We start from the raw sequence: 13413 nt of genomic DNA on the forward strand, positions 1-13413 counted from the left end.
GGTACGACCTCCCGAGCATTTGAAATTGAAGTGTATAATACACGGTTTTCGGGATTCGGGGTCCGGAACAAAATTCTCGGAAATCGCATAGAAAGTTCTGGGGTCGGATAAAGCGGCCACGCAAAATTTGAGCACCAACGGAAGACATTTGGGGGTGCGGTGTGCGAAACCGGCATTCGCGAAACTCGGATTATCGTGAAAAATGCGTTAAAGCTCGTTATTTGGTGAAATTTGAAATCGAACGGGTTAACTCTGAAATGAGGTAGGACGCGTGATTGAAAAACGGGGAGAAAAAAAACCGGGTCCGGTACGACCTCCCGAGCATTTGAAATTGAAGTGTATAATACACGGTTTTCGGGATTAGGGGTCCGGAACAAAATTCTCGGAAATCGCATAGAAAGTTCTGGGGTCGGATAAAGCGGCCACGCAAAATTTGAGCACCAACGGAAGACATTTGGGGGTGCGGTGTGCGAGAAACCGACATTCGCGAAACTCGGATTATCGTGAAAAATGCGTTAAAGCTCGTTATTTTGGAAATTTGAAATCGAACGGGTTAACTCTGAAATGAGGTAGGACGCGTGATTGAAAAACGGGGAGAAAAAAAAACCGGGTCCGGTACGACCTCCCGAGCAGTGAAATTGAAGTGTATAATACACGGTTTTCGGGATTCGGGGGTCCGGAACAAAATTCTCCGGAAATCGCATAGAAAGTTCATGGGGTCGGATAAAGCGGCCACGCAAAGTTTGAGCACCAACGGAAGACATTTGGGGGTGCGGTGTGCGAGAAACCGACATTCGCGAAACTCGGATTATCGTGAAAAATGCGTTAAAACTCGTTATTTGATTCTGAAATCGAACAGGTTAACTCCTGAAATGAGGTAGGACGCGTGATTGAAAAACGGGGAGAAAAAAAACCGGGTCCGGTACGACCTCCCGAGCATTTGAAATTGAAGTGTATAATACACGGTTTTCGGGATTCGGGGTCCGGAACAAAATTCTCGGAAATCGCATAGAAAGTTCTGGGGTCGAGATAAAGCGGCCACGCAAAATTTGAGCACCAACGGAAGACATTTGGGGGTGCGGTGTGCCGAGAAACCGACATTCGCGAAACTCGGATTATCGTGAAAAATGCGTTAAAACTCGTTATTTGGAAATTTGAAATCGAACAGGTTAACTCTGAAATGAGGTAGGACGCGTGATTGAAAAACGGGGAGAAAAAAAAACCGGGTCCGGTACGACCTCCCGAGCAGGAAATTTGAAATTGAAGTGTATAATACACGGTTTTCGGGATTCGGGGTCCGGAACAAAATTCTCGGAAATCGCATAGAAAGTTCTGGGGTCGAGATAAAGCGGCCACGCAAAATTTGAGCACCAACGGAAGACATTTGGGGGTGTGCGGTGTGCGAGAAACCGGCATTCGCGAAACTCGGATTATCGTGAAAAATGCGTTAAAGCTCGTTATTTGGTGAAATCGAACAGGTTAACTCTGAAATGAGGTAGGACGCGTGATTGAAAAACGGGGAGAAAAAAAACCGGGTCCGGTACGACCTCCCGAGCAATTTGAAATTGAAGTGTATAATACACGGTTTTCGGGATTCGGGGTCCGGAACAAAATTCTCGGAAATCGCATAGAAAGTTCTGGGGTCGGATAAAGCGGCCACGCAAAATTTGAGCACCAACGGAAGACATTTGGGGGTGCGGTGTGCAGAAACCGCATTCGCGAAACTCGGATTATCGTGAAAAATGCGTTAAAACTCGTTATTTGAAATTTGAAATCGAACGGGTTAACTCTGAAATGAGGTAGGACGCGTGATTGAAAAACGGGGAGAAAAAAAACCGGGTCCGGTACGACCTCCCGAGCATTTGAAATTGAAGTGTATAATACACGGTTTTCGGGATTCGGGGGTCCGGAACAAAATTCTCCGGAAATCGCATAGAAAGTTCATGGGGTCGGATAAAGCGGCCACGCAAAATTTGAGCACCAACGGAAGACATTTGGGGGTGCGGTGTGCGAGAAACCGACATTCGCGAAACTCGGATTATCGTGAAAAATGCGTTAAAACTCGTTATTTGATTTGAAATCGAACGGGTTAACTCCTGAAATGAGGTAGGACGCGTGATTGAAAAACAGGGAGAAAAAAAAACCGGGTCAGGTACGACCTCCCGAGCAGTGAAATTGAAGTGTATAATACACGGTTTTCGGGATTCGGGGGTCCGGAACAAAATTCTCCGGAAATCGCATAGAAAGTTCATGGGGTCGGATAAAGCGGCCACGCAAAATTTGAGCACCAACGGAAGACATTTGGGGGTGCGGTGTGCGAGAAACCGACATTCGCGAAACTCGGATTATCGTGAAAAATGCGTTAAAACTCGTTATTTGGAAATTTGAAATCGAACAGGTTAACTCTGAAATGAGGTAGGACGCGTGATTGAAAAAAACGGGGAAAAAAAAACCGGGTCGTCGACCTCCCGACAAATTTGAAATTGAAGTGTATAATACACGGTTTTCGGGATTCGGGGTCCGGAACAAAATTCTCGGAAATCGCATAGAAAGTTCTGGGGTCGGATAAAGCGGCCACGCAAAATTTGAGCACCAACGGAAGACATTTGGGGGTGCGGTGTGCGAGAAACCGACATTCGCGAAACTCGGATTATCGTGAAAAATGCGTTAAAACTCGTTATTTGAAATTTGAAATCGAACAGGTTAACTCTGAAATGAGGTAGGACGCGTGATTGAAAAACGCAGGGAGAAAAAAAACCGGGTCGTACGACCTCCCGAGCAGTGAAATTGAAGTGTATAATACACGGTTTTCGGGATTCGGGGTCCGGAACAAAATTCTCGGAAATCGCATAGAAAGTTCTGGGGTCGGATAAAGCGGCCACGCAAAATTTGAGCACCAACGGAAGACATTTGGGGGTGCGGTGTGCGAGAAACCGGCATTCGCGAAACTCGGATTATCGTGAAAAATGCGTTAAAGCTCGTTATTTGGTGAAATCGAACAGGTTAACTCCTGAAATGAGGTAGGACGCGTGATTGAAAAACGGGGAGAAAAAAAACCGGGTCCGGTACGACCTCCCGAGCAATTTGAAATTGAAGTGTATAATACACGGTTTTCGGGATTCGGGGGTCCGGAACAAAATTCTCCGGAAATCGCATAGAAAGTTCATGGGGTCGGATAAAGCGGCCACGCAAAATTTGAGCACCAACGGAAGACATTTGGGGGTGCGGTGTGCGAGAAACCGACATTCGCAGAAACTCGGATTATCGGTGAAAAATGCGTTAAAGCTCGTTATTTGAAATTTGAAATCGAACAGGTTAACTCTGAAATGAGGTAGGACGCGTGATTGAAAAACGGGGAGAAAAAAAACCGGGTCCGGTACGACCTCCCGAGCATTTGAAATTGAAGTGTATAATACACGGTTTTCGGGATTCGGGGTCCGGAACAAAATTCTCGGAAATCGCATAGAAAGTTCTGGGGTCGAGATAAAGCGGCCACGCAAAATTTGAGCACCAACGGAAGACATTTGGGGGTGCGGTGTGCGAAGAAACCGACATTCGCGAAACTCGGATTATCGTGAAAAATGCGTTAAAGCTCGTTATTTTGGTGAAATCGAACGGGTTAACTCTGAAATGAGGTAGGACGCGTGATTGAAAAACGGGAAAAAAAAACCGGGTCGTCGACCTCCCGAGTGAAATTGAAGTGTATAATACACGGTTTTCGGGATTCGGGGTCCGGAACAAAATTCTCGGAAATCGCATAGAAAGTTCGGGTCGGATAAAGCGGCCACGCAAAATTTGAGCACCAACGGAAGACATTTGGGGGTCGGTGTGCGAGAAACCGGCATTCGCGAAACTCGGATTATCGTGAAAAATGCGTTAAAACTCGTTATTTGAAATTTGAAATCGAACAGGTTAACTCCTGAAATGAGGTAGGACGCGTGATTGAAAAACGGGGAGAAAAAAAAACCGGGTCCGGTACGACCTCCCGAGCAGTGAAATTGAAGTGTATAATACACGGTTTTCGGGATTCGGGGTCCGGAACAAAATTCTCGGAAATCGCATAGAAAGTTCTGGGGTCGAGATAAAGCGGCCACGCAAAATTTGAGCACCAACGGAAGACATTTGGGGGTGCGGTGTGCGAGAAACCGGCATTCGCGAAACTCGGATTATCGTGAAAAATGCGTTAAAGCTCGTTATTTTTTGAAATCGAACGGGTTAACTCCTGAAATGAGGTAGGACGCGTGATTGAAAAACAGGGAGAAAAGAAACCGGGTCTGGTACGACCTCCCGAGCATTTGAAATTGAAGTGTATAATACACGGTTTTCGGGATTCGGGGTCCGGAACAAAATTCTCGGAAATCGCATAGAAAGTTCTGGGGTCGGATAAAGCGGCCACGCAAAATTTGAGCACCAACGGAAGACATTTGGGGGTGCGGTGTGCAGAAACCGGCATTCGCGAAACTCGGATTATCGTGAAAAATGCGTTAAAACTCGTTATTTGAAATTTGAAATCGAACGGGTTAACTCCTGAAATGAGGTAGGACGCGTGATTGAAAAACAGGGAGAAAAAGAAACCGGGTCGAATACGACCTCCCGAGCATTTGAAATTGAAGTGTATAATACACGGTTTTCGGGATTCGGGGTCCGGAACAAAATTCTCGGAAATCGCATAGAAAGTTCTGGGGTCGGATAAAGCGGCCACGCAAAATTTGAGCACCAACGGAAGACATTTGGGGGTGCGGTGTGCAGAAACCGGCATTCGCGAAACTCGGATTATCGTGAAAAATGCGTTAAAGCTCGTTATTTGAGGCTGAAATCGAACAGGTTAACTCCTGAAATGAGGTAGGACGCGTGATTGAAAAACGGGGAGAAAAAAAAACCGGGTCAGTACGACCTCCCGAGCAATTTGAAATTGAAGTGTATAATACACGGTTTTCGGGATTAGGGGTCCGGAACAAAATTCTCGGAAATCGCATAGAAAGTTCTGGGGTCGAGATAAAGCGGCCACGCAAAATTTGAGCACCAACGGAAGACATTTGGGGGTGCGGTGTGCGAGAAACCGCATTCGCGAAACTCGGATTATCGTGAAAAATGCGTTAAAGCTCGTTATTTGAGGCTGAAATCGAACAGGTTAACTCTGAAATGAGGTAGGACGCGTGATTGAAAAACGGGAGAAAAAGAAACCGGGTCGTACGACCTCCCGAGCATTTGAAATTGAAGTGTATAATACACGGTTTTCGGGATTCGGGGTCCGGAACAAAATTCTCGGAAATCGCATAGAAAGTTCTGGGGTCGAGATAAAGCGGCCACGCAAAATTTGAGCACCAACGGAAGACATTTGGGGGTGCGGTGTGCGAGAAACCGACATTCGCGAAACTCGGATTATCGTGAAAAATGCGTTAAAACTCGTTATTTGATTTGAAATCGAACGGGTTAACTCTGAAATGAGGTAGGACGCGTGATTGAAAAACGGGGAGAAAAAAAACCGGGTCCGGTACGACCTCCCGAGCAGTGAAATTGAAGTGTATAATACACGGTTTTCGGGATTCGGGGGTCCGGAACAAAATTCTCCGGAAATCGCATAGAAAGTTCTGGGGTCAGATAAAGCGGCCACGCAAAATTTGAGCACCAACGGAAGACATTTGGGGGTGCGGTGTGCCGAAACCGGCATTCGCGAAACTCGGATTATCGTGAAAAATGCGTTAAAACTCGTTATTTGATTTGAAATCGAACGGGTTAACTCTGAAATGAGGTAGGACGCGTGATTGAAAAACGGGGAAAAAAAAACCGGGTCGTACGACCTCCCGAGCAATTTGAAATTGAAGTGTATAATACACGGTTTTCGGGATTAGGGGTCCGGAACAAAATTCTCGGAAATCGCATAGAAAGTTCTGGGGTCGAGATAAAGCGGCCACGCAAAATTTGAGCACCAACGGAAGACATTTGGGGGTGCGGTGTGCGAGAAACCGACATTCGCGAAGAAACTCGGATTATCGTGAAAAATGCGTTAAAGCTCGTTATTTGAAATTTGAAATCGAACAGGTTAACTCCTGAAATGAGGTAGGACGCGTGATTGAAAAACGGGGAGAAAAAAAAACCGGGTCCGGTACGACCTCCCGACAGTGAAATTGAAGTGTATAATACACGGTTTTCGGGATTAGGGGTCCGGAACAAAATTCTCGGAAATCGCATAGAAAGTTCTGGGGTCGGATAAAGCGGCCACGCAAAATTTGAGCACCAACGGAAGACATTTGGGGGTGCGGTGTGCCGAAACAGCATTCGCGAAACTCGGATTATCGTGAAAAATGCGTTAAAACTCGTTATTTGAAATTTGAAATCGAACAGGTTAACTCTGAAATGAGGTAGGACGCGTGATTGAAAAACGGGGAGAAAAAAAAAACCGGGTCGTCGACCTCCCGAGCATTTGAAATTGAAGTGTATAATACACGGTTTTCGGGATTCGGGGTCCGGAACAAAATTCTCTCGGAAATCGCATAGAAAGTTCTGGGGTCGGATAAAGCGGCCACGCAAAATTTGAGCACCAACGGAAGACATTTGGGGGTGCGGTGTGCGAAACCGACATTCGCGAAACTCGGATTATCGTGAAAAATGCGTTAAAACTCGTTATTTGAAATTTGAAATCGAACAGGTTAACTCCTGAAATGAGGTAGGACGCGTGATTGAAAAACGGGGAGAAAAAGAAACCGGGTCCGGTACGACCTCCCGAGCAATTTGAAATTGAAGTGTATAATACACGGTTTTCGGGATTCGGGGTCCGGAACAAAATTCTCGGAAATCGCATAGAAAGTTCTGGGGTCGAGATAAAGCGGCCACGCAAAATTTGAGCACCAACGGAAGACATTTGGGGGTGCGGTGTGCGAGAAACCGACATTCGCGAAACTCGGATTATCGTGAAAAATGCGTTAAAACTCGTTATTTGAAATTTGAAATCGAACGGGTTAACTCCTGAAATGAGGTAGGACGCGTGATTGAAAAACAGGGAGAAAAAGAAACCGGGTCGTACGACCTCGAGCAGTGAAATTGAAGTGTATAATACACGGTTTTCGGGATTCGGGGTCCGGAACAAAATTCTCGGAAATCGCATAGAAAGTTCTGGGGTCGAGATAAAGCGGCCACGCAAAATTTGAGCACCAACGGAAGACATTTGGGGGTGCGGTGTGCGAGAAACCGGCATTCGCGAAACTCGGATTATCGTGAAAAATGCGTTAAAACTCGTTATTTGATTTGAAATCGAACGGGTTAACTCCTGAAATGAGTAGGACGCGTGATTGAAAAACGGGGAGAAAAAAAAACCGGGTCCGGTACGACCTCCCGAGCATTTGAAATTGAAGTGTATAATACACGGTTTTCGGGATTCAGGGGTCCCGGAACAAAATTCTCCGTAAATCGCATAGAAAGTTCTGGGGTCGGATAAAGCGGCCACGCAAAATTTGAGCACCAACGGAAGACATTTGGGGGTGCGGTGTGCGAGAAACCGACATTCGCGAAACTCGGATTATCGTGAAAAATGCGTTAAAACTCGTTATTTGAAATTTGAAATCGAACGGGTTAACTCTGAAATGAGGTAGGACGCGTGATTGAAAAACGGGGAGAAAAAAAAACCGGGTCCGGTACGACCTCCCGAGCATTTGAAATTGAAGTGTATAATACACGGTTTTCGGGATTCGGGGTCCGGAACAAAATTCTCGGAAATCGCATAGAAAGTTCTGGGGTCGGATAAAGCGGCCACGCAAAATTTGAGCACCAACGGAAGACATTTGGGGGTGCGGTGTGCAAGAAACCGACATTCGCGAAACTCGGATTATCGTGAAAAATGCGTTAAAGCTCGTTATTTGGTGAAATCGAACAGGTTAACTCCTGAAATGAGGTAGGACGCGTGATTGAAAAACGGGGAGAAAAAAAAACCGGGTCCGGTACGACCTCCCGAGCATTTGAAATTGAAGTGTATAATACACGGTTTTCGGGATTCGGGGTCCGGAACAAAATTCTCGGAAATCGCATAGAAAGTTCTGGGGTCGAGATAAAGCGGCCACGCAAAATTTGAGCACCAACGGAAGACATTTGGGGGTGCGGTGTGCGAGAAACCGACATTCGCGAAACTCGGATTATCGTGAAAAATGCGTTAAAGCTCGTTATTTGGTGAAATCGAACAGGTTAACTCTGAAATGAGGTAGGACGCGTGATTGAAAAACGGGGAGAAAAAAAACCGGGTCCGGTACGACCTCCCGAGCATTTGAAATTGAAGTGTATAATACACGGTTTTCGGGATTCGGGGTCCGGAACAAAATTCTCGGAAATCGCATAGAAAGTTCTGGGGTCGAGATAAATCGGCCACGCAAAATTTGAGCACCAACGGAAGACATTTGGGGGTGCCGGTGTGCCAGAAACCAGCATTCGCCGAAACTCGGATTATCGTGAAAAATGCGTTAAAGCTCGTTATTTGAGGCTGAAATCGAACAGGTTAACTCCTGAAATGAGGTAGGACGCGTGATTGAAAAACGGGGAGAAAAAAAACCGGGTCCGGTACGACCTCCCGAGCAATTTGAAATTGAAGTGTATAATACACGGTTTTCGGGATCGGGGTCCGGAACAAAATTCTCGGAAATCGCATAGAAAGTTCTGGGGTCGGATAAAGCGGCCACGCAAAATTTGAGCACCAACGGAAGACATTTGGGGGTGCGGTGTGCGAGAAACCGACATTCGCGAAACTCGGATTATCGTGAAAAATGCGTTAAAGCTCGTTATTTGGTGAAATCGAACGGGTTAACTCTGAAATGAGGTAGGACGCGTGATTGAAAAACGGGGAAAAAAAACCGGGTCGTCGACCTCCCGAGCATTTGAAATTGAAGTGTATAATACACGGTTTTCGGGATTCGGGGTCCGGAACAAAATTCTCGGAAATCGCATAGAAAGTTCTGGGGTCGAGATAAAGCGGCCACGCAAAATTTGAGCACCAACGGAAGACATTTGGGGGGTGCCGGTGTGCGAGAAACCGACATTCGCGAAACTCGGATTATCGTGAAAAATGCGTTAAAGCTCGTTATTTGGTGAAATCGAACGGGTTAACTCCTGAAATGAGGTAGGACGCGTGATTGAAAAACAGGGAGAAAAAAAACCGGGTCGTCGACCTCCCGAGCATTTGAAATTGAAGTGTATAATACACGGTTTTCGGGATTCGGGGTCCGGAACAAAATTCTCGGAAATCGCATAGAAAGTTCTGGGGTCGAGATAAAGCGGCCACGCAAAATTTGAGCACCAACGGGGAAGACATTTGGGGGTGCGGTGTGCGAGAAACCGACATTCGCGAAACTCGGATTATCGTGAAAAATGCGTTAAAACTCGTTATTTGATTCTGAAATCGAACAGGTTAACTCCTGAAATGAGGTAGGACGCGTGATTGAAAAACGGGGAGAAAAAAACCGGGTCGTACGACCTCCCGAGCAATTTGAAATTGAAGTGTATAATACACGGTTTTCGGGATTAGGGGTCCGGAACAAAATTCTCGGAAATCGCATAGAAAGTTCTGGGGTCGAGATAAAGCGGCCACGCAAAATTTGAGCACCAACGGAAGACATTTGGGGGTGCGGTGTGCGAAACCGACATTCGCGAAACTCGGATTATCGTGAAAAATGCGTTAAAGCTCGTTATTTGGTGAAATCGAACAGGTTAACTCCTGAAATGAGGTAGGACGCGTGATTGAAAAACGGGGAGAAAAAAAACCGGGTCCGGTACGACCTCCCGAGCAATTTGAAATTGAAGTGTATAATACACGGTTTTCGGGATTCGGGGTCCGGAACAAAATTCTCGGAAATCGCATAGAAAGTTCTGGGGTCGGATAAAGCGGCCACGCAAAATTTGAGCACCAACGGAAGACATTTGGGGGTGCGGTGTGCGAGAAACCGACATTCGCGAAACTCGGATTATCGTGAAAAATGCGTTAAAGCTCGTTATTTGAGGCTGAAATCGAACAGGTTAACTCCTGAAATGAGGTAGGACGCGTGATTGAAAAACGGGGAGAAAAAAAAACCGGGTCAGTACGACCTCCCGAGCATTTGAAATTGAAGTGTATAATACACGGTTTTCGGGATTCGGGGTCCGGAACAAAATTCTCGGAAATCGCATAGAAAGTTCTGGGGTCGGATAAAGCGGCCACGCAAAATTTGAGCACCAACGGAAGACATTTGGGGGTGCGGTGTGCGAGAAACCGGCATTCGCGAAACTCGGATTATCGTGAAAAATGCGTTAAAACTCGTTATTTGATTTGAAATCGAGAACGGGTTAACTCTGAAATGAGGTAGGACGCGTGATTGAAAAACGGGGAAAAAAAAACCGGGTCGTACGACCTCCCGACAATTTGAAATTGAAGTGTATAATACACGGTTTTCGGGATTCGGGGTCCGGAACAAAATTCTCGGAAATCGCATAGAAAGTTCTGGGGTCGGATAAAGCGGCCACGCAAAATTTGAGCACCAACGGAAGACATTTGGGGGTGCGGTGTGCGAAACCGACATTCGCGAAACTCGGATTATCGTGAAAAATGCGTTAAAGCTCGTTATTTGGTGAAATCGAACAGGTTAACTCTGAAATGAGGTAGGACGCGTGATTGAAAAACGGGGGAAAAAAAACCGGGTCGTCGACCTCGAGCATTTGAAATTGAAGTGTATAATACACGGTTTTCGGGATTCGGGGTCCGGAACAAAATTCTCGGAAATCGCATAGAAAGTTCTGGGGTCGGATAAAGCGGCCACGCAAAATTTGAGCACCAACGGAAGACATTTGGGGGTGCGGTGTGCGAAACCGACATTCGCGAAACTCGGATTATCGTGAAAAATGCGTTAAAGCTCGTTATTATTTGAAATCGAACAGGTTAACTCCTGAAATGAGGTAGGACGCGTGATTGAAAAACGGGGAGAAAAAAAACCGGGTCCGGTACGACCTCCCGAGCATTTGAAATTGAAGTGTATAATACACGGTTTTCGGGATTCGGGGTCCGGAACAAAATTCTCGGAAATCGCATAGAAAGTTTCTGGGGTCGAGATAAAGCGGCCACGCAAAATTTGAGCACCAACGGAAGACATTTGGGGGTGCGGTGTGCAGAAACCGACATTCGCGAAACTCGGATTATCGTGAAAAATGCGTTAAAACTCGTTATTTGATTCTGAAATCGAACAGGTTAACTCCTGAAATGAGGTAGGACGCGTGATTGAAAAACGGGGAGAAAAAAAAACCGGGTCCGGTACGACCTCCCGAGCAATTTGAAATTGAAGTGTAATAATACACGGTTTTCGGGATTAGGGGTCCGGAACAAAATTCTCGGAAATCGCATAGAAAGTTCTGGGGTCGGATAAAGCGGCCACGCAAAATTTGAGCACCAACGGAAGACATTTGGGGGTGCGGTGTGCGAGAAACCGCATTCGCGAAACTCGGATTATCGTGAAAAATGCGTTAAAGCTCGTTATTTGGTGAAATCGAACAGGTTAACTCCTGAAATGAGGTAGGACGCGTGATTGAAAAACGGGGAGAAAAAGAAACCGGGTCGTCGACCTCCCGAGCATTTGAAATTGAAGTGTATAATACACGGTTTTCGGGATTCGGGGGTCCGGAACAAAATTCTCCGGAAATCGCATAGAAAGTTCATGGGGTCGGATAAAGCGGCCACGCAAAATTTGAGCACCAACGGAAGACATTTGGGGGTGCGGTGTGCGAGAAACCGACATTCGCGAAACTCGGATTATCGTGAAAAATGCGTTAAAGCTCGTTATTTGGTGAAATCGAACAGGTTAACTCCTGAAATGAGGTAGGACGCGTGATTGAAAAACGGGGAGAAAAAAAACCGGGTCCGGTACGACCTCCCGAGCAATTTGAAATTGAAGTGTATAATACACGGTTTTCGGGATTCCGGGGTCCCGGAACAAAATTCTCCGGAAATCGCATAGAAAGTTCTGGGGTCAGATAAAGCGGCCACGCAAAATTTGAGCACCAACGGAAGACATTTGGGGGTGCGGTGTGCCAGAAACCAGCATTCGCCGAAACTCGGATTATCGTGAAAAATGCGTTAAAGCTCGTTATTTGAAATTTGAAATCGAACAGGTTAACTCTGAAATGAGGTAGGACGCGTGATTGAAAAACGGGGAGAAAAAAAAACCGGGTCAGTCGACCTCCCGAGCAGTGAAATTGAAGTGTATAATACACGGTTTTCGGGATTCGGGGTCCGGAACAAAATTCTCGGAAATCGCATAGAAAGTTCTGGGGTCGGATAAAGCGGCCACGCAAAATTTGAGCACCAACGGAAGACATTTGGGGGTGCGGTGTGCGAGAAACCGGCATTCGCGAAACTCGGATTATCGTGAAAAATGCGTTAAAACTCGTTATTTGAAATTTGAAATCGAACAGGTTAACTCCTGAAATGAGGTAGGACGCGTGATTGAAAAACGGGGAGAAAAAAAACCGGGTCGTCGACCTCCCGAGCATTTGAAATTGAAGTGTATAATACACGGTTTTCGGGATTCGGGGGTCCGGAACAAAATTCTCCGGAAATCGCATAGAAAGTTCATGGGGTCGGATAAAGCGGCCACGCAAAATTTGAGCACCAACGGAAGACATTTGGGGGTCCGGTGTGCCAGAAACCAGCATTCGCCGAAACTCGGATTATCGTGAAAAATGCGTTAAAGCTCGTTATTTGGGCTGAAATCGAACAGGTTAACTCCTGAAATGAGGTAGGACGCGTGATTGAAAAACAGGGAGAAAAAGAAACCGGGTCGTACGACCTCACATTTGAAATTGAAGTGTATAATACACGGTTTTCGGGATTCGGGGTCCGGAACAAAATTCTCGGAAATCGCATAGAAAGTTCTGGGGTCGGATAAAGCGGCCACGCAAAATTTGAGCACCAACGGAAGACATTTGGGGGTGCGGTGTGCGAGAAACCGGCATTCGCGAAACTCGGATTATCGTGAAAAATGCGTTAAAACTCGTTATTTGATTTGAAATCGAACGGGTTAACTCCTGAAATGAGGTAGGACGCGTGATTGAAAAACGGGGAGAAAAAAAAGCCGGGTCAGTACGACCTCCCGAGCAATTTGAAATTGAAGTGTATAATACACGGTTTTCGGGATTCGGGGTCCGGAACAAAATTCTCGGAAATCGCATAGAAAGTTCTGGGGTCGGATAAAGCGGCCACGCAAAATTTGAGCACCAACGGAAGACATTTGGGGGTGCGGTGTGCGAAACCGACATTCGCAGAAACTCGGATTATCGTGAAAAATGCGTTAAAGCTCGTTATTTGAAATTTGAAATCGAACAGGTTAACTCCTGAAATGAGGTAGGACGCGTGATTGAAAAACGGGGAGAAAAAAAACCGGGTCAGTACGACCTCCCGAGCAGTGAAATTGA

The sequence above is a fragment of the Silene latifolia genome, chromosome X, assembly GCF_048544455.1.
Source record: "Silene latifolia isolate original U9 population chromosome X, ASM4854445v1, whole genome shotgun sequence".
NCBI classification, from domain to species: Eukaryota; Viridiplantae; Streptophyta; class Magnoliopsida; order Caryophyllales; family Caryophyllaceae; genus Silene; species Silene latifolia.